The following is a 23820-nucleotide window of genomic DNA, read 5'->3' as shown; positions in this document are numbered from 1 at the left end:
TGCATTAAAATTTCTTCTTCCCTCCCCCTGCCAGTTTCACAGTAGGGTCTTTATCAGATCATTAACACAAAACATAGTGGATTCCTGCAAGTAAAGTTGACAGCAGTGTAAGGGCCCCTCATACAGTGGCTCCCGGGAATTTCTCCCTCTCGTGCCTCCAGAAATACACCAAAATTGCCATTTATGTATTTCTTAATGTTCAACCCATTAATGGCTCCTGGCTTCCACTCCAGGAAGATCTAAGCCGTGACTCTCAGCTTTATCTTTTCTCTCCTGAGCTCAGAGCAGTTGATTTTCCCTGCAAAGTCAGTTCTCTTATGGGTCCAAGAGAAGTCTATTATTTTAGTTTGTCCCAATATTTCTTGTAAGAATAGGAGAAACAACTTCCACACTCTTTATGTCAGAGGTTGTAGGGTCTGCAGGTACGATAATTCTCAGTCAAAGTCAAGGTTGTGCCCTTGGGGAGAAGTTGTGTTAGGTCAAAATATGCTGCACTTTTCTTTTAAAAAATAAAACCTTAAACACAGCATGAATATATGAATCTGCAATGTCAACCAATATAGTGAACTTCCCAACTGTCTTAATAATCTATTCTAGTATTTTTCTAACAGTTTCTAGTATTTTTCTAGTACTTTTAAAATACTATAAACAGATGTTATTAGGAGTCGATTTTGGAAATTTAGTGACTATTTTGGAAATTTAGTAAGTAAATCATAATTTCCATTAAAATACATGGCTCTGTATCCAATTTAAACCCTAATGTGCTCAGGCAGAACATTCTTTAAAGAGGAAGCTTTGCTACTCATCAAAGCCTGATAACAGTTTCACTTGAGAAAAATCACAGGAATCTGATAAACCAGATGACATCCAGGGGATTTCCCTGACTTTTCTTAAGCTGCACTGTGGAAGAGGAAATAAAATACTTCCTCTTCAGTCCCTTCTTTATCTAGTTTTGTTTAAGTTTATTGTGCCTTTAATTGCCTTTGCACTGAATACTAAAAAAATAAATAAATAAATGATGACACAGAACAGACAATGGCAAACAATAGATTCTTCCAATTCAAAGAAAATTTCTTTTTCTTTGGACCTACTTATGAAGTAGGCACATTAGAATTATTCTGTTTATGCACATAGGAGGAGACCCTAGGAATCCTCACTGTGACTCAGCCATGAACGTCTTGCTGAGTTAACTCCCCAAGACCAAGACGTCAAGCAAAGGAGGAAGTATTGGCATTACTGTTTTATTTTTATTCTATTCATTGATTTTTGGCTACTGACAAATGAGAGCTTTCCATAGGTAATTTTTTAAAAATCTCTCCATGTCTCAGAAGACATATAACAAACAGACAAACAAGAGATCGTCTGTGAAGGGCAACTGTTGGGAAGACACTCCAAGAAGTGTAGGTTTTGTTTACTGAGGTCCTTCCTCTCTCCCACCCATCACTCATTTCCTGAGCTCCTCGGTTAGACTCTCAGGCATGAGACATCACCTTAGTGAAACGATATCTGGGATCCAACCATTTTAGGTCTAGATAAGAGCTTAGAGATAAAATCGTCCTTTCTCAAAAGAGAAAGTGAAAGCTCTGGAGGAGCTCAGAGATCCACCCAAGCTCCCACCACAGGTCAACTGCCATTCCTCCCTTGTGCCATCTTCCTTGCTTTTGTAACAGCAAACCCACCAACAGATCAGAACATTGAGTGACTCCTATGTGGACCTGCCTGATTCTCCAGTTTTATTCTATTGGCAAAGGGGAGGCATTTGAGGGAAGTTTGAGCCACTTTTGATTTCAGTGTGTTCTCAGCTAAGTTGTTTTTCCTTTGGACTGTTAATTGCCATTGTACCAAACAAAAATAACCCAGGTTCTTAACATTTCTGTTGGCAGCAAGCACACTTGATTACATATCCCTTCAGTCCTGTAGGCAAAGACCACAGTCCTGGGTTCTGCAAGGACTTGTCCTCCCTGGAGCTCCCTTGATGATGGAACAGGGGTACTCCTTCCTTGGTATGTATCAAGGTCCTTCTCCTATACACGGGGAGACAAACTCTTGGGCTCTGCAGTGAGACTGTGACCATGCTGACAGCTTCTCATGTGTGGTCAGAGTCAAATATCCCCTCTGTCATGATGCTCCCTGGCTCCAGCCTGGGTCCATGTCCCTCAGCTCCAATTTAGGGCTGCTGAGCCTGTTTATTGCATTTGGAATCTTTCTCTTTGAGGGTTTGGTTCTGTCCAGCTTTTATCCGAGGAATGTTTGCTCTCTGCACCCAATCCTCTCTCTAATTCAGTCAATATTTGTTTTCTGCATCAGCACTCTTCTTTTTCTAAGTGTTGACCTGATGGCAGTATTTGTCTTTTCTGCTCGCTTTCACTTCCTTTTCATTCTGTCACTGTTGAATTTCTCTTAAAAGTAGCTTTGGAATAAAAGAAGGGAAATTAGGGGTATGGGATGAAGAGATGTAAACCACTCTGTATAAAATAGATAAGCAACAAGGATATATTGTATACTACTACTACTACTACGAAGTCGCTTCAGTCGTGTCGGACTCTGTGCGACCCCACAGACGGCAGCCCACCAAGCTCCACCGTCCCTGGGATTCTCCAGGCAAGAACACTGGAGTGGGTTGCCATTTCCTTCTCCAATGCATGAAAGTGAAAAGTGAAAGTGAAGTCGCTCAGTTGTGTCCAACTCTTTGCGACCCCATGGACTGCAGCCTACCAGGCTCCTCCATCCATGGGATTTTCCAGGCAAGAGTACTGGAGTGGGGTGCCATTGCCTTCTCCTATATATTGTATAGCACCTGGAATTATAGCCATTGTCTTATAATAACTTTGAATGGAGTGTAATCTATAAAAATACTGAGTCACCATGCTATACACTTGAAACTAATCTAATATTGTAAATCAACTATACCTCAGTAAAAAAATTACCGTCTATAGCTCCCTGGGTCCCTTCAGCTGGCCCCTGACTCTTAATCCTCCTTTCTTTCTGTGAACAGTGGCCTCTGCATTTTCCACTATTACCTCTGAGCACAAAATAGCAAAATCTGTGATGTGATGTCTTTTTCAGATGAGACTTTTTAATGAATTCTGCCCTACTGGTGAAGATGGTCGGCCTGAAAAACAACAGGAGAAGAGATGAGGATGTCCCTTTAGCAATAAATACCCCTAAATTCATCAGCTTCAAAGAAATTTGACCCATGCTGCCAAAGGTTAAGCAGCGCATTTGTAATCAATGACTTGGGAACTTGTCGGCCTCTGACATCAATAAGAAATCACTCAGAGGGACTTCCCATTCTCCCAACACAGGTGTCCTGCATTCAGTTCCTGGTCTGGGAACTAGATCCCACGTGCCACAGCTATTAATAAGATAGAAAATCCTGCATGCCGAAACTAAGATACAGCACAGCCAAATAAGTTTAAATAAATTTTTTAAAAAGGAAATGACTCAGAGACTTCATACCCTCTAACTGGAAGGCTCTATCTTCTACTTACAGCCTTATTAATTCCTGCTTATACTTCAAGTCATGAATTAATATCACTTCTTTAGAGAAGTATTCACTGACCCTCCAAACTAAGTTGTATCATTTTACTTGATCTTCAAGTCTACAGCCAGCCCTCTCCCTTGAAGCACAGTTTCAGATATCCAACCACTTACTCAGAATCTCCAATGGATATCCAATTTAAGGCATCTTAAACTTTATAAGGCCAAAGGAGAAGAGGACAGAGGATGATATGGTTAGATAGCATCACCAACACAATCAACATGAACTGGAGCAAACTCCAGGACACAGTGGAGGACCGGGAAGCCTGATGTGCTGCAGTCCATGGGGTCTCAAAGAGTTGGACACGACTTAACTGAACAACAGCTACAAACTCAACAAACTGAACTCATTTCCCCACCTCAAACCTGTTTACCCCCATTTCTGTAAATGTCACCACAATTTATCTAGTTATTCAAATCACAAGCTTCAGAGTTCATTGTCTTAGGTTCCTTAAAAGCAGAGGTGAAGGCAGAGATTCTTGTGTATGTGAGAAAGCTCATAGGAAAGCCCTGTACAGGTATAAAGGAAGCTGTAGGGGCAGGAGAGGATGTGTGGCAAAGGGGTGGGCTCTCCTGGGGTCCACCCTGAGGCCAGGCAGCTTGGAGCATGAATGGCACCAGCGTGGGCTCATTGTGTGATTGGGGGCTGGGCTTTGTATTCCAGTAGCAGTGCGTCAGTGGTTACAAGTCCGCCTCTTACCCCAGGATTTCCATTGACTGAGATCCACTCTCCAGAGAAGGAGGCAGCCAGGGGCTCAGCTGGTGATGGGAGCACCCATCTTGTGGAGGGGCATGTGTGCAGCCCTGGCCGAGTCTACTACACCATCCTGAACTCCTTCCCCCACCCACTGCCATCTGCTTCCTCCACACTCCATAAACAAATCCTGGTAATTTAACCTCCAAATAATATCCCAACACAAACAATCTCTCACTGTCCAATCAGCATCGCCTTAACCCAAACTACCATCTCTCATCTCTTACCTGGACTACCGGGAGCAGATGTACTCATCCCTCCCACAAGAAGCAGGAAATAAAAGAATTAAGTTTGCTTTCTGAGAGACAAGCTCGAAGACCAAGACATGGCCAGTCAGAAAAAGGGTGAGCAGTTGCATGTAGAGGAGTAGAATGGTGCCCCTCGGCAAACCCAGACTGACACAATTGAGTGGACAAGCATATTGAAGAAAAGATTCCATCAAGGGAGCAGCTTGTCAGCCAAGGAGGAGACACAGAGAAACAGCGAGAGAGAGCCCAGAAGTTTCAGTCAGTAAATATCACAAGACCAGTCCAATTTTAACCTGCTGCCGCTCAAGTCATCCACCCAAACCCTCACTCCTTTGTTCTGATTTCATGCTCACCAGGTATATAGAAGGCAAAAAGAATTGGAGTGGTCCTAGAGCAATGGCATTTCCTTCTCATTATAAATAGTAAATGGGCATCCCAGTCTTATTCATCAGAGCATGTTAAGTCACTTCAGTTGTGTCCGATTCTTTGCAACCCTACAGACTGTAGCCCCCAGGTGCCTCTGTCCATGGGGATTCTCCAGGCAAGAATACTGGAGTGGGTTATCATGCCCTCCTCCAGGGCATCTTCCCGACCCAAGGATCAAATTCCAGTCTCTTCTGTCTCCTAAACTGGCAGGCGGGTCCTTTACCAGCACTACCTAGGAAGCCCCATTCATCAGTATCTTGATACAAAAACCCACCAAGTGATGAATGTTCCAGCCTGAGCTGCAGCAAATTCCACAGGATGCATAGCAGATTCTATTTTCGATAAATAGCCACAGCGAGAGCCCTGGTTCCACCTGGTCTTCCAGAACTTTGCCACAGCCCTGTCAAAAGTGGGAGTCCATCCCCACACCCAAATCTACATGGTTTTTTGGCTACTGCCAAATAGATAGAATGTTGTACAAGTGATCAGTGCAAAGAAATAGTGGAAAACAACAGAAAGGGAAAGACTAGAGATCTCTTCAAGAAAATTAGAGATACCAAGGAAACATTTCATACAAAGATGGGCTCGATAAAGGACAGAAATGGTATGGATCTAACAGAAGCAGAAGATATTAAGAAGAGGTGGCAAGAATACACAGAAGAATTGTACAAAAAAGATCTTCATGATCCAGATAATCACAATGATGTGATCACTGACCTAGAGCCAGACACCCTGGAATGTGAAGTCAAGTGGGCCTTAGAAACCATCACTACGAATAAAGCTAGTGGAGGCAATGGAATTCCAGTTGAGCTATTTCAAATCCTGGAAGATGATGCTGTGAAAGTGCTGCACTCAATATGCCAGCAAATTTGGAAAACTCAGCAGTGGCCACAGGACTGGAAAAGGTCAGTTTTCATTCCAATTCCAAAGAAAGGCAATGCCAAAGAATTCTCAAATTACCACACAATTGCACTCATCTCATACGCTAGTAAAGTAATGCTCAAAATTCTCCAAGCCAGGCTTCAGCAATACGTGAACCGTGAACTTCCTGATGTTCAAGCTGGTTTTAGAAAAGGCAGAGGAACCAGAGATCAAATTGCCAACATCTGCTAGATCATGGAAAAAGCAAGAGAGTTCCAGAAAAACATCTATTTCTGTTTTATTGACTGTGCCAAAGCCTTTGTGTGGATCACAACAAATTGTGGAAAATTCTGAAAGAGATGGGAATACCAGACCACCTGACCTGCCTCTTGAGAAATCTGTATGCAGGTCAGGAAGCAACAGTTAGAACTGGACATGGAACAACAGACTGGTTCCAAATAGGAAAAGGAGTACGTCAAGGCTGTATATTGTCACCCTGCTTATTTAACTTATATGCAGAGTACATCATGAGAAACTCTGGACTGGAAGAAGCACAAGCTGGAATCAAGATTGCCGGGAGAAATATCAATAACCTCAGACATGCAGATAACACCACCCTTAGGCAAAAAGTGAAGAGGAACTCAAAAGCCTCTTGATGAAAGTCAAATAGGAGAGTGAAAAAGTTGGCTTAAAGCTCAACATTCAGAAAACGAAGATCATAGCATCCGGTCCCATCACTTCACGGGAAATAGATGGAGAAACAGTGGAAATAGTGTCAGACTTTATTTTGGGGGGCTCCAAAGTCACTGCAGATGGTGACTGCAGCCATGAAATTAAAAGACGCTTACTCCTTGGAAGGAAAGTTATGTCCAACCTAGATAGCATATTCAAAAGCAGAGACATTACTTTGCCAACAAAGGTTCATCTAGTCAAGGCTATGGTTTTTCCTGTGGTCATGTATGGATGTGAGAGTTGGACTGTGAAGAAGGCTGAGTGCCGAAGAATTGATGCTTTTGAAGTGTGGTGTTGGAGAAGACTCTTGAGAGTCCCTTGGACTGCAAGGAGATCCAACCAGTCCATTCTGAAGGAGATGAGCCCTGGGATTTCTTTGGAAGGAATGATGCTAAAGCTGAAACTCCAGTACTTTGGCCACCTCATGGGAAGAGTTGACTCATTGGAAAAGACTCTGATGCTGGGAGGGATTGGGGGCAGGAGGAGAAGGGGACGACAGAGGATGAGATGGCTGGATGGCATCACTGACTCGATGGATGTAAGTCTGAGTGAACTCCGGGAGTTGGTGATGGACAGGGAGGCCTGGCATGCTGTGATTCATGGGGTCGCAAAGAGTCGGACACGACTGAGTGACTGAACTGAACAGAACTGTACAAGTGATGCTGTCTAATTTCCAAGGTGAGATCATAGAAAGCAATAGGCTTCTACTTGGCCCTTGATCTTTTGGGATGCTCACCGTTTGAGCCCACCACTCTGTTATAAGGAAGTACAGGCCTCAGGGCAACCCACAGGTTTTCTGGACAACAGCTCCAGCCAAGATCCCAGCCACTGACCACAGGAAGAAAAGAAACTTCAGATGATTCTAGCCCGGGTCTTCTGACTCCACAGCTGATGACGTATAGAGGGGAGATGAACCAGGCTCACCTAGCCATAGCCAGATTGCAGTTTCATAAGAACAATAAATGTTGGCTTTTTTTAAGTCACTAAATTTTGGGGTGGCTTGTTACATGACAGAAGGTAATCAGACAAAAAAACCTGTTCCAAATTGGAGATCAGCCCAGTATTGCATTTAACTACATGAGTCCTTGTATTAATCCTTTTCTTTTTAGTTTTTCTGTATTTTTAAAATTGGAATATAATCACTTTATAATGTTGTGTTAGTTTCTGCTGCACAATGAAGTGAATCAGCTATATGTATACATATATCCCTTGCTCTCGGGCATCCCTCCCACCCCCTCATCTCACCCCTCTAAGTCATCACAGAGCACTGAGCTGAGCTCCCTGTGTTATATAGCAGTGAGTGAGTGAAAGATGCTTAATCATGTCCAACTCTTTGCGACACCATGGATTGTAACCCACCAGGCTTCACTGTCCATGGAATTTTCCAAGCAAGAACACTGGAGTGGTTTGCCATTCCCTTTTCCAAGGGATCTTCCCAACCCAGGGATCAAACCAAGGTCTCCTGCATTTCAGGCAGATTCTTCACTGTCTGAGCCACCAGGGAAGCCTGTGTTATATCGCAGGTTCCCACTAACTATCTACTTTACACATGGTAGTGTGTGTATGTCAACACTATGCTCCCAATTCATCCCACCCTCACCTTCCCCCTCTGGGGCCACATGTCTGTTTCTCTATGTCTGCATCTCTATTCCTGCCTTGGAAATGGGTTCATCTGGACCACTTTTCCAGATTCCAAATATATGTGTTAATATACAATACTTGTTTTGCTCTTTCTGACTTACTTTATTGTGTATGACAGACTCTAGGTCCATCCACATGTCTACAAATGACCCTAGCTCTTTCTTTTCAGTGGCTGACTAATACACCATTGTATGTATATACCTTTTATTAGTTCTTCATGCTCATAGTACTCATGGTGCTTGGATTCTACTTCTATCCCACGGGAATCTTCATACCTGTTCAGAGCCAGCCTTAGAGGCTGGGGGTTTTGGATGACTCCACTCATTCAGGTGAGTCCTCTGCCTGTTCCTTAAAGGCCGAAGCTTTGCCTAGGTCCTTTTCTCAAGCTATATTTGAATTATTGTATCATTAGCACAACTTTTCCATCTATCCTCACTCCCTTGATGATTTCACTTGGTTGCTGAGCTTTAAGAAAAATTTTGTTCTGAAGACTGTAACAATGCTTTACCTCTAGCCTGGACATCACCCTGCACTCTAAATCATATTGCTCACTTGATTTCTACACTTGGATAAAGAGTAGGCACCTTAAAATTAATGCTCACAGTTGGCCTCCTGCTCTCCTACTGCCTCAAAATTGTTCCTCCCAGGCTCTCTTGTCTCCAGTGAACCAGTGAACCAATGAAGTTGCTCAGTCGTGTCCAACTCTTTGTGATCCCATGGACTGTAGCCTACCAGGCTCCTCCATCCATGGAATTTTCCAGGCAAGAGTACTGGAATGAGTTGCCATTTCCTTCTCCAGGGGATCTTCCCGATCTAGGGATAGAACCCAGGTCTCCTGCATTGCAGGCAAACGCTTTACCATCTGAGCCACCAGGCAATTCTAAATTTTCAGTTCACTCAGACTGAAAAGCCAAGAGGTAGAATTAGGGGAGTACAAGATGAAAGATGTTTATTACAAGAAATTGGCTTCTGTGATTGTGAAGACAGGCAAGCCCCAAGATCTGCAGGGTGAGTCACCATGCTGGAGACCCAGGAGAGGTGACAATGAAGTTCTAGTCCAACGGCCAGCAGGCTTGAGATTCAGGAAAAGCCAATATTGCAGTCTGAGTCTGAAGGCAGGAAAAATTCTCTCACACCCAGGAGAGGGTCCAATTTTTTGTTCTATTCATGCTTTCAACTACTCGAATAAGGCCCACCACACCAGGGAGGGCAATCTGCCTCACTCAATCTAATGACTTAAATATTAATCTCATCACGAAACATGCAAAAAAATGTCTGACCAAAGAGCTGGGTACCCCATAGCCCAACTGAGTTGACACACAAAATTAACATCACAAATAACAAGTGCAGAGTTTCCCTCAGGGCCCCTTTAACCAATTTTGGGAGCCCCTGCCTGGCTCTCAGTGGCCAGCCCTGTGCGGCCTATTCACAAGGTGCCCTGGGGCTACTAGAGCCACACTGCCCTTGTTTAGCAGAGGGCCTCCAGGCACAGAAAGCTAGGAGTGCCTTGGAATGTGCCTCCCAGGGTGACCCTGAAGGTGTAGGAATATGAAGCCCCTGGCTCAACTTCAGACTTCCTATCTTCCCTTCCTGGGTTCTCCTTGGATCAATTCTTTAATAAAAAACTTGCATGAGAACTTCTATCTCAGGGTCTGCTTCTGAGGGAAATTAGTCTTAAGATAGCAGCCTTTTTTTTAATCATACTTTGTTGGCCTTCATAAATATTGTCATTTCCGCCTTAAAGCTGGTCCTTACTCAGTTTTAGGAGACAACCTAAAGCTTCCTAAAGCTTTAACATCATCAAATGATCAATTAAAAACATCTTTTCTTTCAGTACCACTAAGAAGCAAGACCTCAGGGTTAGGAAGGTGTGAGCTCTGAAGTCAGTACGTTTCCCCCAAATCATCTAGGAGCATGAAAACAGTCAGCCTGGCTACTGCATCCTCTGGGAGAGAAAACTCTCTTCCCACTAGTCTCCAGAAGGAGAATTTGGGGCAGCCTGCCATTTGCCACACTGCATGCTTTCCTGTGAAATGAGAGCACCAGGGAAGAAACTAGCTCTGGAACTAATAATAAGACCCAGTTAGCATTTAATTTACACACATGCTGATTTATTTTATAATTGCAGTTGCTGAAGAGGTATGTCTTTCCATTCCCGAGCCCCCAGTGACCCCAGAAGGTAATTACAGAAACGGCTCAGCTCTGCTCATAATACAGAATCATCACATTTCTTGAAATGACTTAACCTGCGATGTCATTGAACATCCCCTGAAGAAAATTGGAAGCTAGAAACCCACCTCACAGAGCAGAAGAATCTTTCTCTTTACTCATGTAGAGGAATCTACTTTAATTACCTTTCGGCTCTTCTCTGTGTAAGATGGTACCCAGGAGACTGGAAAACAGTCGTTTAAAGCACCTGATGATAAGCACTGTCAAAGAAAGCCCTGTAGAAAATAGTTACACCATGCTCTTTGAAGCCAAGATGTTTCAAGGGATTTTACGCTAGTTGAGAAATCTAGGTTATCAAGCTATGGAATTCAGTGCATGCACACAAGTGTGTACATGCATGCACATAAACACACACACACAGTTATCAGTTCTACGAAACCTAATGCCTGCAATGGCCTGTGAAGAGTGCTGACACACCATAAGAAAGGAGATGAGAGAGGTTCCACGATTGACTAAACGAGCATTTCACCTGTCAAAGTCCTGCTGGTGGTCTGACAGCGTTTACAACCCCATTGTGCTGTAACCCAAAGTCAGACCAAGACCACTGCACACTTTCTTCCACTGTATGCCTCACCCCTCTTCCCTTGTTGGCTTCCCATCCAAGGTTTGGCCTCTTGGCCTTGCCTGACCTTGACTCCAGGGGATAAGACACCCTTCTGTGAGGTTAGACAGATGCCCCTCAGGTAGGTGGATGGAGAGAGATTTCCAACCAAAAGCATCAGCAACACGAAGGGTGGGACCAGAAAATGGAGCCCCGTTGTTGGGAACTCATTTATTATGGCTCAACTCTAAAAGATAAAGGGGGGCAAGAACTGCAGGGGGAAGGGGAAGGTGGGATGAACTGGGGGCTTAGCACTGACATATATACACCACCATGTGTAAAACAGATAGCTAGTGGCAAAGCTGCTGTATAACACAGGAAGCTCAGCTTGGTGCTCTGTGATGACCCAGAGGGTCATCAGTGGGATGAATGAGGGCTGATCAAGAGGGAGGAGATGTAGGTATACAAATGGCTGATTCCCAAAGGAAATCAATCCTGCATATTCATTGGAAGGACTGGTGCTGAGGCTGAAGCTCAAATACTTTGGCCACTTGATGCAAAGAGCTGACTCATTGGAAAAGACCCTGATGCTGGGAAAAACAAAAGGCAAAAGGAGAAGGGGAAGACAGAGGGTGAGCTGGTTAGATAGCATTAATAGACAAGGATTTGAGCAAACTCTGGGAGACAGTGAAGGACAGAGGAGCCTGGGGTGCTGCAGTCCATGGGGTCACAGAGAGTTGGACACGACCTAGAGACTGAACAACAACTATGGCTGATTCACCATGTTGGACAGCAGAAACTAACACAACACTATAAAACAATCATACTCCAATTAAAAAAATATTTTAATAAAAACTGGTAGGCAAGTAGGCATAATCCACATCAAGGAGAAATTCACAACCAGGCCAGAGTTTGATTTAAATAGCTGTGGAAGTGCTTGTCAGGGGAGGGACACATCCCCTAAGGTTTACGGGAGTCTCATTCAGGCAGCAGAGTGGAGGACAACCTGAGCAAAGAGTAATATAGAGGTGGGAAGGCTGGACAGAGGAAGTTGAGGTTTGATGATCGAGGTCATAGGCTAGGTGCTAGGCTGTCAGATCAGAGTTAAGAGTAGACCACAGACATTTTGTCGGTAAGAACCGGCAAGAGGAAAGAGCATTAGAGGTCACGTCGTCGTGACTAGAGATGGTGCTGTGGCAGGAGCCCAGAGAGCCAGTTTCCTGGGACCTTTCCTCTTCTCCCAGGACCATTCCCAGCAGTGAGTGTGTTATGGGCACTCAGGAATTACCTGTTTTACTCAACTGACCTCATAGTCATCTCTCCTCTCAACCATTCTCTAGGAGAGGCAGAAAATGATGAGATAAGCAAATTAATGGAACTTGGGTAAGTCTCATAAATTTGATTCTGTGTTTCTGCCAGTATAAAATGAGGGGGCTGGACAAGGATCTGGCTGACCATCTCCAACTCTCATACCCAGTTCTCAGGGGTGGGGCTGGCAGCTGCCTTCTGTGGGGATGTTGGCAGAAATCTTGAGAGATGAACAGACTGCAAAGAGGCTCTTCCAGGTCCCCTTCAAACCCAGGGTTAAGCAAAAGATTGCTGCATTTATTGATTTATTTGTGTTATTTACAAGCACTGAAATAGTCATTGTGCTGTAGTTCCCTTTAATGGAGGAAATAAAATGATCTCTACTGAAGGAGGGAGTGGAGTGGGGGACCTGTGTTGCCAAGGCAAGCTTACTGGTGGCATAAAATTCTGGATTTTTTATGTTTGTTTTGTTTTAATTGGAGGATAATTGCTTTACAGTATTGTGTTAGTTTCTGCCATACATCAACATGAATCAGCCATGGGTACACACACGTCCCCTCCCTCTGGAACCTCCCTCCTGCCTCCCATCCCATCCCACCCCCTTCTAGGTTGTCACAGAGCACTGGGTTTGAGCTCCCTGCATCACATAGCAAATTCCTACTGGCTATCTATCTCACATATGGTAATGTATATGTTTCAATGTTACTGTTTCAATTTTGTTTTTATTTAAATTGAATTTCCAGTTGACTGGATTGATGCTGCCTTTGACACCCACTCAGTGCTTTGAATAGAACCTGATTCTTGTGGCTTTGTTTTCTCCAGGCCCTGAGAGGGGATCCCGGGATTGCTGATGAAAAGACATTCAGCACAGCCTGTCAGTGTCTCACTGATAACATTCTCTTGACTGACTCATCAGGGCTGCCCTATGCGGGTGGGAGCCTGGCTGGGTCTCCCCAGACCGGTGTTGCCATCTCTGAGCCTTGAGCCTCCAGACACTTGAGCAGAAAACCTAATGGGAGGGCAGGAAGGTGCCGAGTGCAGGCTTGTCCCAGACATCACCCCTGTTCCAGTGACTTGCCTGTGTTGTGCGTTGGTCCCCCGGCACTGTTTTCCCTTGTCAATTCCGCGAAGCGAGTGGGAGGCTATATGGTGAACACAGTGTGCTCCTGGTTTAAAAAGGAAAGAAAGGAGAGGCTCTGTGTGGTATTGCAGGAACCCTTGATTACTGTGAGAAAGGGAGGCAGGAGTCACACACAAGGGAGTGTTCAGGGTTGAAATCTACTTAGTGGAAGTGCTGGCAGGAAAAGACCCCTGGATTCAGAAGCTTAGCTATTAACCTCACAGCTTCCTTATCTATAAAATCACGGCAGGGTGTTATCTAATCTCTACTGCCTCTCAGGTCTGCGTGTATGCTAGGTCACCTCAGTTGGGTCTGACTTTTTGCGGCCCCATGGACTGTAGCCCACAAGGCTCTTCTGTCCATGGGAATTTTCCAGGCAAGAATACTGGAGTGGGTTACCATGCCCTCCTCCAGGGGATCTTCCCAACCCAGGGAGCAAACCCGTGTCTTCTGTGGTTTGTTCATTGGTAGGCAGGCTCTTTATCACTAGCGCCACCTGGTCTGAGATTCCTAGAAATGCAACTGGAATAGTTAATGTTAGTTGCTGTTGATCAGTAAGGTCAAAGGGTAGAAACCAAGGGAGAAATATCAGTGCTCTCAGATGCTTCCAGCTACAAGCCTGGATAAGAACTGTCCAAGGTGCTAAGAAGGGAGAGGGATCAGAGAGGGCTCTCACTGTTTCCACCAGGACAACAGGCTTAAGCTGGGACAAGTGTTCGTCTCAAGAGAGCAGCATCATTTGGGTGAGATTAGCCTGATAAGTGCTTCGCTGTGTTCCTTTTTATGTTCCTATAAATGCATGCTTCCTACCACTGCCCACATGCCCTGAATTAATCCTATGGCCCTGTTGGTCTACCATTTATCAGTGATCTAGTATCAGGCATTCTGCGTGGTGAATTGCTGCAATAACATCTCCCTTACCCATGACCATGGGTGTTCCCTTCCACACTGACTCTGGGCTAGGCCAAGTGACTTGCTTTGGCCAGTGGAGCATTAGCAAGCAAACTGCAGGAGACTGAAAAATGCTTGCATATTAGGGCATGCTCTCTGGGCACTTTTGGAAGTTTGGAATGGTAATGCAAGTAACCCCATGTTAACCTGCTGAATAACTAGAGTTTGGATAGAACAGAAAAGGGACAATTCAGATGAGGACTCTAGACCACTCAGACCCCAGCCAATTTAGCTGTTGATTGAAGACACATGAGACAAGCTTATCTGAGACCAGAATATACTTTTGCCTAAGCCTATTCTGAATTTCCAACCTACAAAATCACGAGCTGAATAAATGGTTTTTGTTTTAGTCCAGCACATTTGGAGTGTTTGTTACACAGCAAAAGCTCACTGACACACCTCACGCTGTTTTAGGAGCTAGAAGCATGCCCAAGAGGGGTACCTATGTCCACAAAGACTTTCTTGCACTCTGATTCTGTGAGTAAGCCTGCTCATATGAAATGGTAGAGAATAATTCAAAACACTGAGTCTTTGAGAAAAAAAATACATGTTACTAATATTTGAATATCCTCATAAAAGTTGGTTCACAGTTTGTACCCAAAGAGTAAAAATGATGATTACATGGAGAACCTTATTCTGACCCCTAAGATGAAGTAGGTGGGTCTGATTTCTTGTTTCCAAGGTAACCTCTTTCAAGAAGCCTTGAGAGAAGAATTACTCTGTGTGAAGACTTGCTCTGCATCACACATAGATGCGGTTCTCAGACAACACGTTCACATAAGAACACCAGGTGCTCATGGAATTACCTTGACTTTATGAAGTGAAGCTATTCAAAGTTTAAACACCTGTCTGTAAAAGACTAGAGAAGCATTAGTTTAAAAGTATCCACTTGTTTCAATATGAGATGATTTAGTATAAAAATTTTAAAAGATAAATTTATCCAGTTCTTGCACTTTACAAATTATAAAATCAAGGCCCAGAAAATTTAAACTGTAAGCTCCACATCTCAGAGCACATTAATGGCAGAACTGGGATAAAAAATTGAGTTTCCAGATTCCTGGTCTTGTGCTCTTCTCATCATTTTGTGTATTTTGTATGACTGTCAATGAGGTAGAAGGTATTTGAATATAATATATTTAATTATTTAAGGCAGCAATTAATAATTGACAATTCAAAAATACAACAGAGCACAAATTAGACTACAATAGTCCTTCCACTCAGAAATAATCATGGTTAATTTTTCATATGTATCCTTATAATCATCTTTTTACAAGCACATATTTTTAAAAAAGAGGGATCACACTAACGTATATTTTAACTTGTTTTGTTTCCTTTAATACTATATTTTAAATATATGGTCCATGTAATTAAATATGCATTTATAGCACCATCTTTTCAGCATAGTTTCTCCTCTTGTGGCTTTAACATACACAAATAAGCTTGACTCTCAAATTAGCTCTGTCCTCAATATCTTCTGCCTAAGTCAGCCTCAATTTGTTCCAGATACAATTCTAGTGAGTTCCTGGGATCCACAAAGTGGAAAACCACCCTAAAACCACCCTCATCACAGTCTAAGGAATAGCAAGCCACAGCCCACAGCTCTTAAGACATCAAGAAGAATCCTCAGTGTTGTGCACTGGAAGAGAAATGCATATTAAATTTCCAATTACCCTCTTTCTCCTGTTAAAGTGGAAAAGGTCAATCTGACGACACATTTTAATGGAAAGCACAGTAAATTTTCGAAATCAGCTCTCTGATGTATTGCAGCTAAGACGGGAAATCAGTGATATAGCTTCAACAGAGAGAAATTTGGCAAAATCTATTAAAATCCTAATACAAACATCTTTCAATTCAGCAATGTCTTCCTAACTGTAGGGCCTCCCTGGTAGCTCAGCTGGTAAAGAATCTACCTGCAATGCAGGAGACTCCAGTTCAATTCCTGGATCTGGAAAATCTGCTAGAGAAAGGATAGGCTGCCCACTCCAGTATTCTAGGGCTTCCCTAGTGGCTCAGACAGTAAAGAATCCACCTGCAATGTGGGAGACCTGGATTCGATCCCTGGGTTGGGAAGATTCCCTGGAGAAGGAAATGGCTATCTACCTTAGCCTACTTGCCTGGAAAATGCCACGGACAGAGGAGCCTGGCAAGCTACAATCCATGGGGTTGTAACTCTAGGAAATATCATTCATATTTATCTTCCCAAGTATAAAATGGCATGTGCTTAAAGTTAATGATGGCAACACAGTTTCTAATTAGGCAAGGCTGGGGGCATCTTAAATACGCATAAATAAGGGACCAGTGTCTTCTCCATAGAATAGAAAATCACACAGCCACAAAGAAGAATGAGGAGCCCTTTTGTGTACTAATTTGGGTCAAAAATCAAGAATTAATGATAAGTTAGAAAAACAAAAAAAGAGATAATATGTAGGGTGTGTTGCCATTTGTATAAGAAGAGAATTTGTTTTTAAGATGAGAAATATATAGTTATTTCAAGAATGTTCAAGAGATTCTTTTGCCATTCATAATTTTGGGTGCCTTGAGTGTGATGTAGCTCAGGGATAGAGCATTTAACTGCAGAATGTTGGGTATCATGGATATTGACATCCTTGAACAAACAGCAATGTAGGTCCAAGTGTCAGCAAATCTACATCAATTAGCAGCAAATGATCTGTGCTTCTCATGTCACTGTGTTGTTTATACTTCAGTCTGCTTTTTTATACCCTACAGATGACTGTTTTTCTCATCAATAAGATTGGGCATATTCAACAGTATTTAAGGCTAGAAAAGCTAACTTCTGTGTTAGGACATGACTTTGATTCTCAGGCCAACACTTGTGTTTTGTAAACACACCCTTTGATGTGAGTCTTAAATCAGCTGACAGGACTTCAATCAAACAACCAGGTCGGAAATAGAACAAGGGCACTGTGACAAGCTGCTAACACAATTGCTGCTGCTGACTAGACGTCAGTGGCTCATGCAGAGAATCTCTCTTACAAATAAAGACTGAGCAACCGAAGCAAGGGAGCCCGGACTTACCACCTGGTTATATCCTGGGGGTGAGCAGAGTTGTCCCTGGTGCCTAGTCACACATATCTTCCATGTAGGCTCTGAGTTTTAAACAGTAAAACCGTAAGTCTCTCATTACAAGAAAGTGTCCCACTGTGTACATCCAGCTACTATCAGCTCTGCAAAATGATCCCAGGCTGCCACCATCCTTCACCAGGTGCCATGGCTTTGTCTCTTCCCTTTATGTCATCCTTCTCATAGCACAGAATTCTATGTCTTCACACATTCCTACCTTCTGCTTGAAGATCAATCATACCATCAGATAGCTCAGCCAGCCCTTCAGAGCATCAGCAATCTTGAAGTCTATTCCGATCAATTAAAAATATATATATCCTATATGTGCTTGAATTGCTGAGGGCAAGAAACCCAAAGCCCAAGGGCTTCAAGGTTCAGGTTTGCCTTAATCTTCATGTCACCCAGTGTCCTATGGCAGATACTGTGAGAAGCCCTTCCATAACCTCTCAGCTCTTACCTGCACATGCTGAGAGCAAGTACCAGGGATGTTCTGCCTGAAGGCTCTCTTTCTGTCTGTGAATAGAGCAAGCCCAAGGTGCTAGAGTCCATGTGTTTGGAATTGTCTTAATTACATGATGAACTTGGAGCTGGTCCCTAAGAATTTCAGCTTTCTAATCCTGTGCAGGAGCCACAGATTCAACAGCACAGGAGTGGCTGAGTGGAGCTACCCCGAGTCCAAGGTAAGGAGCAGCGGCTGCGCTTTGCTGGAGCAGCCATGAAGAGATACCCCACATCCAAGGTAAGAGAAACCCAAGTAAGACAGTAAGCACTGAGAGAGGCATCAGAGGGCAGACAGACAGAAACACAATCACAGAAAACTAGCCAATCTGATCGCATGGACCACAACCTTGTCTAACTCAATGAAACTAAGCCATGCCTGTGGGGTCACCAAGACCAACGGGTCATGGTGGAGAGGTCTGACAGAATGTGGTCCACTGGAGAAGGGAATGGCAAACCACTTTAGTGTTCTTGCCTTGAGAACCTCATGAACAGTATGAAAAGGCAAAAAGATAGGACGCTGAAAGATGAACTCCCCAGGTCAGCAGGTGCCCAATATGCTAGTGAAGATCAGTGGAGAAATAACTCCAGAAAGAATGAAGGGATGGAGCCAAAGCAAAAACAACACCCAGTTGTGGATAGGACTGGGGATAGAAGCAAGATCTGATGCTGTAAAGAGCAATATTGCATAGGAACCTGGAATGTTAGGTCCATGAATCAAGGCAAATTGGAAGTGGTCAAACAGGAGATGACAAGAGTGAACATTGACATTCTAGGAATCAGCAAACCAAAATGGACTGGAATAGGTGAATTTAACTCAGATGATCATTATACCTATTACTGTGGGCAGGAATCCTTTAAAAGCAATGGAGTAGCCACCATAGTCAACAAAAGAGTCTGAAATGCAGTACTTGGAAGCAATCTCTGAAACGACAGAATGATCTCTGTTCGTTTCCAAGGCAAACCATTCAATATCACAGTAATCCAAGTCTATGCCCTGACCAGTAACACTGAAGAAGCTGAAGTTGAATGGTTCTATGAAGATCTACAACACCTTTTAGAACTAACACCCAAAAAAGATGTCTTTTTTATTATAGGGGACTGGAATGCAAAAGTAGGAAGTCAAGAAACACCTGAAGTAACAGGCAAATTTGGCCTTGGAGTACAGAATGAAGCAGGGTAAAGGCTGATAGAATTCTGCCAAGAGAACGCACTGGTCACAGCAAATACCTTCTTCCAACAACACAAGAGAAGACTCTACACATGACATCACCAGATGGCCAACACCAAAACCAGATTGATTATATTCTTTGCAGCCAAAGATGGAGAAGCTCTATACAGTCAGCAAAAACAAGACCAGGAGCTGACTGTGGCTCAGGCCATGAACTCCTTATTGCCAAATTCAGACTTACATTGAAGAAAGTAGGGAAAACTACTAGACCATTCAGGTATGACCTAAATCAAATCTCTTATGACTATACAGTGGAAGTGAGAAATAGATTTAAGGGACTAGATCTGATAGACAGAGTGCATGATGAACTATGGACAGAGTTTCATGACATTGTACAGGAGATAGGAATCAAGACCATCCCCAAGAAAAAAAAATGCAAAAAAGCAAAATGACTGTCTGAGGAGCCCTTACAAATAGCTGTGAAAATAAGAGAAGCGAAAAGCAAAGGAGAAAAGGAAAAATATACGCATCTGAATGCATAGTTCCAAAGAATAGCAAGGAGAGATAAGAAAGCCTTCCTCAACGACCAATGCAAAGAAATGGAGGAAAACAATAGAATGGGAAAGACTAGAGATCTCTTCAACAAACTTAGAGATACCAAGGGAACATTTCATGCAAAGACGGGCTCAATAAAGGATAGAAATGGTAAGGACCTAACAGAAGCAGAAGATATTAAGAAGAGGTGGCAAGAATACACAGAAGAGTACAAAAAAGATCTTCACGACCCAGATAATCATGATGGTGTGATCACTCACACTCACCTAGAGCCAGACATCCTGGAATGTGAAGTCAAGTGGGCCTTAGGAAGCAACACTACAAACAAAGCTAGTGGAGGTGATAGAATTCCAGTTGAGGTATTTCAAAACCTAAAAGATGATGCTGTGAAAGTGCTGCACCCAATGTATCAGCAAATTTGGAAAACTCAGCCGTGGCCACAGGACTGGAAAAGGTCAGTTTTCATTCCAATCCCAAACAAAGGTAATGCCAAAGAATGCTCAAACTACCACACAATTGCACTCATCTCACATGCTAGTAAAGTAACGCTCAAAATTCTTCAAGCCAGGTTTCAACAATACGTGAACTGTGAACTTCCATATGTTCAATCTGATTTTAGAAAATGCAGAGGAACCAAAGATCAAATTGCCAACATCTGCTGGATCATCGAAAAAACAAGAGAGTTCCAGAAAAACATCTACTTCTGCTTTATTGACTATGCCGAAGCCTTTGGCTGTGTGGATCACAATAAACTGTGGAAAATTCTGAAAGACATGGGAATACCAGACCACCTGACCTGCCTCTTGAGAAATCTGTATGCAGGTCAGAAAGCAACAGTTTTAACTGGATGTGAAACAACAGACTGGTTCCAAATAGGAAAAGGAGTATGTCAAGGCTGTATATTGTCACCCTGTTTATTTAACTTATATGCAGAGTACACATGAGAAACGCTGGGCTGGATGAAGCACAAGCTGGAATCAAGATTGCCAGGAGAAATATCAATAACCTCAGATATGCAGATGACACCACCCTTATGGCAGAAAGTGAAGAAGAACTAAAGAGCCCTCTTGATGAAAGTGAAAGTGGAGAGTGAAAAAGTTGGCTTAAAGCTCAACATTCAGAAAACGAAGATCATGGCATCCAGTCCCATCACTTCATGGCAAATAGATGAGAAAACAGTGTCAGACTATTTTTGGGGGGCTCCAAAGTCACTCCAGATGGTGATTGCAGCCATGAAATTAAAAGACGCTTACTTCTTGGAAGGCAAGTTATGACCAATCTAGACAGCATATTAAAAAGCAGAGACATTACTTTGTCAACAAAGGTCCATCTAGTCAAGCCTATAGTTTTTCCAGTGGCCATGTATGGATGTGAGAGTTGGACTACAAAGAAAGCTGAGTGAAGAAGTATTGATGCTTTTGAACTGCGGTGCTGGAGAAGATTCTTGAGAGTCCCTTGGACTGTAAGGAGATCCAACCAGTCCATCCTAAAGGAGATCAGTCCTGGGTGTTCATTGGAAGGATTGATGTTGAAGCTGAAACTCCAGTACTTTGGCCACCTGATGTGAAGATCTGATTGATTGGAAAATACCATGATGCTGGGAAAGATTGAGGGCAGGAGGAGAAAGGGACGACAGAGGATGAGATGGTTGGATGGCATCACCCACTCAATGGACATGGGTTTGGGTGGACTCTGGGAGTTGGTGATGGACATGGAGGCCTGGCATGCTGAGGTTCATGGGGTCACAAACAGTCAGACACGACTGAGCAATTGAACTGAACTGAACTGATTCCTTCACATATGATAACTTTAGACCCATTCTACAGTTCCCCAGGGTTCTTCAGCTACATCACACTCCAATTGGCCAAAAAGATAATCTGATGATTTACACATAGTTACAAATGCAGCAGCAGTGTATAACAAAACATCAGGAGAAATTCTAGTTACAATACTGGATTTAAAAAAATAAAGCAAAAAAATAAATTAAACTCCTGGATAAGTTAGGTGGCAAAGAAATAAGGGAATTATTTGAAAAGTAGGAATAATGAAAAGCTGAATCCAAAGAAGTAAGCATAAAATGTCAACATTTTCTCTGTAGTTATCACTGATCTCAGGTGCTCTAAATCTTGAAATTTAGTTGAGCATGTTAGAGAGCAAGAGACAAAACTTGGGCTCAAACTGGGTAGGAAACCCAATCAAAAAGCCATACAAAAGGCTGAGATCTTTTGAAGGCAATGCTCTGGGATATAGACTAGGAGAAAACACCCTGCTAGTGGGAGAGAAGGTGGCAATCTGTTCATGTCTGGCTTTGGCAATGGAAGAAACATTAGAGATAACAGTAATTTTTCAAAGAAATTTTAAAATCTGTAACCATAAGCCACCATCACCAAGCTGGGGGGAAAACTGATATAACCCAAGTGTCCTGAAATAATCTAAACTTTGATTGTATCCTGAGTTGGTCATACCCCAAGAACCGGCAGAGACAAAGGCACATCATATTTGGAGGACTATTGCCTTGAGTCAATTACAAAGAATTCCCAGAGATGAAGTTTCAAAGAAATTAGCTCACAAATATCACCGGACACAGGAAGTAAGGTACCTTGAGTGACAGGAAAAACAGCAAATGAGATCATCAGATGGGCAATGAGAGCAGACATTAGGATTATCATAGATAAAAATCTATGGTAAATATTAATAAATGTACAGATAGAAGAGAATTAGAAGGATGTCCCTGGTGGTCCAGTGGTTAAGACTCTGAGCTCCCAGTGCAGGGGATGTGGCTCCAGTTCCCAGGGAACTAAATCCTGCATGCTGCAGCTAAGGGCAGCCAAATAATTTTTTTTTTTTTTTAAAGAGAGAACTATAATGATGAACTAAGTAATAGACACTCAAAATTGACTAAGTATATTTGAAAAAGAACCAAATGGAACTTATTCAGAACACTGTTGTAATTAGAATGAGAAATTCAGTGGATGGGGAAAACAGTAGATTAGACACACCAGAGATGAGAGTTCATGAATGGGAAATGCCTCTGAGAAAGCACCCAGAGATGTGCAGAGAAATGCAATGCAGTGACGGTACAATGGAGGAGAGAAAGAGGTTTAACACATTAACACCTGTGATCGAGTTTCCAGGAAAAAAAAAAAAAAAAAACTTGAGACAATATCTGGAGAAATAACGAGTAAGACATTTCCATTAATTTAAAGAAAAAATATAATATATGACAATTAGAAATAGAGCTGTTGCATCAATGACAATAGAAAGCACAGGACTGTAGAACAGAATTTTCAAAGCACTAGGGAAAAAAATAACTATCAGCATAAAACTGTACAGCCAGTGAATCTGACAAATGGAAGATTAAATAAAGCCATTTACAGACAAACAGAGACTTTTCTACCAACAGACTCCAACCACAGAAACTTCAAAAACCAACTTCAAAAAGAAAAAAGTCATGCTTGGAAAATCTAAGATGCAAAAGAGAAGGGTAAGCAAAGAAAATGATAAACACATTATGGTAAATTGGTGGTGTTAAAAAATAAAGTTGAACTAAAATGATTGACAACAACAGTACAGAAATCAGGAGGTGCTGGTTGGAGTTAAAATATTCTAAAGTAAAATCTTATCTTTAAGAAGAAGCATACAGATTATCCTGAAATTTTAGGACTTGTTCGGCTTATGTAAATGTGTTTGATTGTCTAGGGTGTATGCAGAGGGTTTCTGGGCCTGCACTCTCTTTCTTGATCTAGACGCTAGTTACATAAGTGTGTTTGTATTGTGAACATCCAGGAAGCTGTGTACTTATCATGAGTATATTTTCTATATGTAAATTATTCTTCAGTAACAGTTTAAAATGTAAGGATGGAAATATCCAGGGCAAATAGCATATACAAATAGGATATACAATCTCCCAACCAAAAGAGGGAAGAATCAATTAGAAAAACACATACATGATACAAAAGACAGTAAACCAGGTAAAAAGTAAAATAAAACAAGAAAAGATGCGTGGAAAGGTAAAACAAAATATAAAATAAGATAATAAAAGAATTCAGATATACCTGTAATCACAATCAATGTAAATTTGGTTATATGACAAAAATTTACAGTCTGTTAAAAGATAGAAATTATAAGCCACCATTCGATCTTTTAATTGTCTAGCAAATGGTG

Source organism: Bos mutus, chromosome 13, assembly GCF_027580195.1.
Source record: "Bos mutus isolate GX-2022 chromosome 13, NWIPB_WYAK_1.1, whole genome shotgun sequence".
Lineage (NCBI taxonomy): Eukaryota > Metazoa > Chordata > Mammalia > Artiodactyla > Bovidae > Bos > Bos mutus.
Note: the sequence above shows the minus strand (reverse complement) of the source record.